At 60.3% G+C, this 5,704-nt stretch overlaps 2 long non-coding RNA genes across 2 annotated transcripts in view; both read left to right on the plus strand.

The window, feature by feature from the left end:
• LOC107184365 overlaps window positions 1-3,701 on the plus strand; it is a 4,650-nt gene extending 949 nt beyond the window's left edge. The window contains exons 2-3 of the long non-coding RNA XR_001515192.1: window positions 2,424-2,526; window positions 3,635-3,701. This is a non-coding gene — a long non-coding RNA (uncharacterized LOC107184365). The remainder of the gene's footprint in view (window positions 1-2,423; window positions 2,527-3,634) is intronic.
• Window positions 3,702-3,846: 145 nt separating this feature from the next.
• LOC107184364 lies at window positions 3,847-5,031 on the plus strand. Its single transcript, XR_001515191.1, has 3 exons — window positions 3,847-3,896; window positions 4,378-4,465; window positions 4,899-5,031. It is a non-coding gene; the product is annotated as an uncharacterized LOC107184364 (long non-coding RNA).
• The last annotated feature ends 673 nt before the right edge of the window (window positions 5,032-5,704 follow it).

Raw genomic sequence — 5,704 nt, forward strand, 5'->3', positions numbered from 1 at the left:
ACCATGGAGCCTCCCCACCCCCAGCATCACGAGCATAAACGATGGGCGATTCCATTCAAATTTCGTTTAACACGGACGTTGAATTATGAATGGGCTGATCGGCTGTTTCCCCCTGTGATTATAAATCAGATTCAGTAATTATTCATAAATGAATGAACGCTTTGTTTTCCCCCATAAAATCTGCTCCCGACTCTAACCTTCTACCACCCGGGGATCTCCCCATATAAGACTGGTCTGCAGCCCAAGTCTAGATGGATGGGGGGGTGGGGGTGAGGGTCTGAGGGGTGAGGGCATGTTTCTGAGGCTCGGAAGTCCCCGAGTTCTCGGGCCAGAGGGACAGGTGGGCCAGTAGCTGCTACAAGAGCCAGGGAGGGTTTCATGGTCTGGAGGGCAAAGGGGAGGGGCTTGAGGAGGAAGAGGGAGAGAAGGCCCGGCCGGTGTGGCTCAGTGGTTGAGCATCGACCTAGAAACCAGGAGATCACGGTTCGATTCCCGATCAGGGCACGTGCCTGGGTTTCGGGCTCGATCCCCAGTGCGGGGTGTGCAGGAGGCAGCCGATCCATGCTTCTCTCTCATCATGGATGTTTCTCTCTCCCTCTCCCTTCCTCTCTGAAAATCGCTAACAATATATTTTTAAAAAATAAAAGAGGGGGAGGAGGAGGCGGGGGACATCCGCATGATTGAGGACATCGTTAACTTTATCGAGCAAGACCGGCCTGGTGACCCCTGGGCTCCAGAGAAGTCGCTGCCTAGCGAGGCCGGGTGTCTCCAGGGCCATGTCCGGGCTGGGAGTGGGGGGCAGCCGGGTGGCCAAGTTCAATGTGTTTTCAGCCAAAACAGTGCCGGGGAGCTGGGTTTCCGAGGATTTCCCCGGGAGTGGGCTGGACTAGAGTGGACAGGAGTCCGATCAGATGGGCATGGACCTCGCGTCGCAAATAGCCTGGCGTTAGGGGAGGGTCGGGGAGAGGAGGGAGGGAGGCAGGTCGGGGAGGGGTGGCTGTGTCCTGTGCTGTGAGCATCCCTGGGGACAAACACCCCTTAGACGGGGGTCCGCCCCCTAGAAAGGGGACCCCCCCTAGAAAGGGGACCCCCCAGTGCAAACGTTGGAAATGCAACAACATCCAACCCTCGGGAGGGAAGCAGAATGAACCTGCCCGCCGGGCGGTCCGAGGCCCTGTGGGGAGGGGAGGAGCGGGCTTTGTGGGCCAGCAAAGCCCCATTGTGCCCGGAGAATGGGCCTTTGTCCTCCCCTCCGTCCCCTGGTCCCCTGTGCTGCTGGCGGGGCTCCCACCGCCTCCCAGAACGCAGACCTGACAGGAGGCTGTTTTCCTTTTCTTCCTAAAGACCCAACGCCTTCAGAACGGCCCGGCCCTCCCTGGGCAGACGGGCTTCCCCGGCCTCTTCCAGAGCAGGAGGCGCAGCTCAGGGTGGGCGTGGGCACGCTGCGGCCTGAGGTCCCGGGGACATGCCCCACGCCAGCCTGAGGGGGAGGGGGAGGCGGATCCGCTTGTAGCCGGACAACCACGGGGTCCGGGCCGCCGGTCACTCCCTGAGCCCATTCAGCAGAGACAGGGTGGAATCCTACGTGAGCGTTGGTTCCAGTCCTGCCGGCAGCGTGGGGGAGCAGCAGGGCACCCACAAACATCTGCTCTGCCCCCCCATAAGCCAGCTGCTGGTAGTGGGTGGAAGGACAAAGGTTACATGGGAAGTTGGCCAAAGGGTGATGCCAAATGGGCAGTTTACAGGTGAGCGGGTTGGAGATTTGCAAAGGCCTGTGTGTGTGCAAAGGCTGGGGGTCTGCAAAGGACTGTGGGTGTGCAAAGGCCTGTGGGTGTGCAGAGGCTGGGGGTGTGCAAAGGCCTGTGGGTGTGCAGAGGCTGGGGGTCTGCAAAGGCCTGTGGGTGTGCAGAGGCTGGGGGTGTGCAAAGGCCTGTGGGTGTGCAGAGGCTGGGGGTCCTCAAAGGGCTGGCGCTCCGGTTTCCGCAGTAAAGCTGTTTGTGCTTCCATGATCACCGGCAGCTCCCCGTGGGGAGGACGGGCCTGAGCGGGTTGGAGATTTGCAAAGGCCTGTGTGTGTGCAAAGGCTGGGGGTCCTCAAAGGGCTGGCGCTCCGGTTTTTCCGCAGTAGCTGTTCGTCCTTCCATGATCACCGGCAGCTCCCAGTGGGGAGGACGGGCCGCCTTTCCAGGGGAGCTCCCAGGGCCGCGTGCAGCTCCCAGCCAGGTCAGAAGGTGCTTTTTCATCAGAACAGCACAGCCACGGGTCACAGAGCGGGACTCATATTCCTCACAGTGACAGCTGGTCCCCAACAGTCTCTTCCTGCCCCTCACAGCCCAGCCCCGCAGGCCCACCGCGCTCCTGGGGGACGGGCGCAGACGGAGCCGGTGTGTGCGTGGGCGAAAGGCAGGGCTTGTCTCTCGCAGGCGTGTGCCACCCGGAGTGCGGGGACCAGGGCTGTGACGGCCCCGGCGCCGATCAGTGCCTCAACTGTGTGCACTTCAGCCTGGGCAGCGCCAAGACCGGCAGGTAAGGGCGGGGGTCCCACAGGAACTGGCTTTGCTGTTTTGTTAATCCTCCCCCGAGGGTATTTTTCCATTGCTTTTTAGAGAGAGTGGGAGGGAGGGGGGAGAGAGAGACACATCGATTGGTTGCCTCCCAAATGCGCCCCGACCGGGACCAGGAATCAAACCTGAGGCCCTTCGGTTTGAGCAGACCGACGCTCTAACCATTGAACAACGCCAGACAGGGCAAAGGAGGTCTGTTTTGAGCTGTGTTCTCAGCCCCTCCACACACACACACACACACACACACACACACACACACACCCGGCACCCTACTTAAAAATTCGAGTGAAAAAGAACATGTATAAGGAAAAAAAAATCTGTGTGAAATAAAACACACCAAAAATCTATACTAATAATAGGGTAATATGCAAATAGGTCGGGACACCCTCACACATAACGGCCAATCAGCAGGCTGCGTGTGCAGCAGGCGCAGGTGGGCGGGGACTTCCAGCGTCTGGGACGGGGCAGGGCACGGCTGAGGCCTCTCCACACACCTGTGCTGCGGGTCCACAGGCCTCCGCCCTACCTCTTTGGGGCGATGGATCGAGGGGCTCCCGCACAGTGACAGGGCACAGGCCAGGCTGGGGGACACCCCCCCGCCCCAGTGCACGAATTTTGTGCACCGGGCCACTAGTTTGAAAAGAATCATGGTGATGCCTGGACAGTGTGGCTCAGTGGTTGAGCATCGACCTATGAATGGGGAAGTCCCGGTTTGATTCCCGCCCAGGGCACATGCCCGGGTGGCAGGCTCCATCCCCATCAGTGGGGGGCGCGCAGGAGGCAGCTGATTCATGATTCTCTCTCCTCATGGATGTTTCTCTCCCTCTCCCTTCCTCTCTGAAATCAATACAAATGTATTATTTAGAAGAACAAAAAAAGACAACGGGCATTCATGCTTTAACCTTCTCCCCTGGGGCCTTTGTTTCCTGGGCGGCTGGGGGTTTCGGGGGGCAGCTGAGGTTCCTCCTTGGGCCCTTCCTGGGCGGGGCCTTGGCCGTGGGACTTGGGCTGCGGGTGGTGAGCGTGGGCGTGGCTGAGGGAGGGGGTGCCCCCTGCTCTGGCTCCGGCAGGAAGTGCGTGAGCGAGTGCCCCCTGCTTTAACCTTCTCCCCTGGGGCCTTTGTTTCCTGGGCGGCTGGGGGTTTCGGGGGGCAGCTGAGGTTCCTCCTTGGGCCCTTCCTGGGCGGGGCCTTGGCCGTGGGACTTGGGCTGCGGGTGGTGAGCGTGGGCGTGGCTGAGGGAGGGGGTGCCCCCTGCTCTGGCTCCGGCAGGAAGTGCGTGAGCGAGTGCCCCCTCTTGAACCCCTGCCCCGCCGGGTTCTACGCGTTGGACAGTAAGTGCGGCCCCGGCCGGTGTGTCACAGTGGTTAGGGCATCGACCCACTAGTATGAACCAGGAGGTCCTGGTTCGATTCCCCGTCAGGGCACAGGCCCGGGTTGCAGGCTCCATCCCCATCCAGTAGGGGGCGTGCAGGAGGCAGCCGATCCATGATTCTCTCCCCTCATTGATGTTTCTCTCTCTCTCTCCCTCTCCCTTCCTCTCTGAAATCAATAAAAATATATTTAAAAATAAAAGAATAAATTAAGAAAAAAAAAGTGCACGTGGCTGTGCTGGGCTTAGAAATGACGAGTCGGCCGCCTCACTGGGCTGGGCGGGGGTCCCCTCTCTGGGGTGAACTTCCCACGCCGGCCGGCTCACTGGGCTGGGCGGGGGTCCCCTCTCTGGGGTGAACTTCCCACCCCGGCTGGCTCGCTAGCCCGGATTGGATCGTACCCATTCTCCCCCCGCGCTCCCCCTCATCTCCTTTTCTCCAGGCCAGAGGAAATGCCTGAAGTGCCACCCCAGCTGTAAGACGTGCGTCGACGACCCCGAGAAATGCACCGTCTGCAAGGAGGGGTTCAGGTGGGACCCCTTCTCCCCCCTCCGCCCGGCCACCTGTTCCTGCTTTTCTTTTCCTTTTCGCGTTTATACTCGAATTGCCGCGTCTTTGCCAGTGTTTACTGAAAGCTACATCTGCAGGGTTTGGCGTCTGTCCGCATCACGCTCTGGTCTTCTCTCTTCTCTCAGCTCCACACACGTCTCCTCTAAAAACATTTTACTGGGGCCCAGCCGGCGTGGCTCAGGGGTTCGGCGTCAACCTGTGAACCAGGAGGTCCTGAGTTCGAATCCCGGTCGGGGCACAGGCCCGGGTTGCGGGCTCGGTCCCCAGTGGGGGGCGTGCAGGAGGCAGCCGATCCGTGATTCTCTCTCAGCATGGATGCTTCTCTCTCTTCCTTTCCGAAATCAATAAATGCGTAATGGCTTTTTAACCGCCTTTTCTTTTTCCCACCTGCAGCCTCGCTCGGGGCAGCTGCATTCCCGATTGCGAGCCGGGGACCTACTTCGACTCCGAGCTGGTCCGGTGCGGGCAGTGCCACCCCACCTGCAAGACCTGCGTGGGTGAGTGCACGGCTGGCCGGGGGCGTGGGGCCCGCAGTCCTGGAACCTGGGTTCCCCAGGGGGTGGGCGGCTCCCCTCTCTGGGGCCTGAGGAACCCTTAGGACCCCCCGGGCGGCTATGAGGTTGGTGGCATCAAATACCAAGATGGGGGGTGGGTTACAGTTTATAGGCGTGAGGCTGGAATTGGGGAAGACGCAAAGGTTTTGGGACCCGGCCGGTGTGGCTCGGTGGTTAGAGCGTCGCCCTGTGAACCAGGAGGTCAGGGTTCGATTGGGGTCCAGCCCCATTTCACGTGGGCGGAGCCAGACGGGGGCGGCTCTCTCGCAGGAGCAGGGCCTGCTGGAAAAGGGAGCATTTGGAATCAGGGCCCATGAACTTTTGTTCATTTTTTATTTCCTTTTTCTCTTTTTAAATATATATATTTTGTTTTTTTGTTCCTTTTTTTCTTTTTTTTCTCTTTTTCTTTTTTTTTGGGAGGCCCCTGAGCTTCCCTGAGCTGTGGGGAGCTGTGCTGAGCTTGGCGCAGGCCTCCATGTGTCCATCTGTGAAATGGGTGTGTGCTGCCCCCGAGAGGGTGAGGATGGGGAGGGCCCGGCGCCGGCACACGATGGGCACCTGGGAACCCAGCTGGTTCGTGGCCTCGGGTCGCTGGGCCAGGACCCCGGCTCTCAGGCGGCAGCGGGCCAGGGCGGGAGGTGGGGG

The sequence above is a fragment of the Myotis davidii genome, unplaced genomic scaffold, assembly GCF_000327345.1.
Source record: "Myotis davidii unplaced genomic scaffold, ASM32734v1 scaffold164, whole genome shotgun sequence".
Taxonomy (NCBI): domain Eukaryota; kingdom Metazoa; phylum Chordata; class Mammalia; order Chiroptera; family Vespertilionidae; genus Myotis; species Myotis davidii.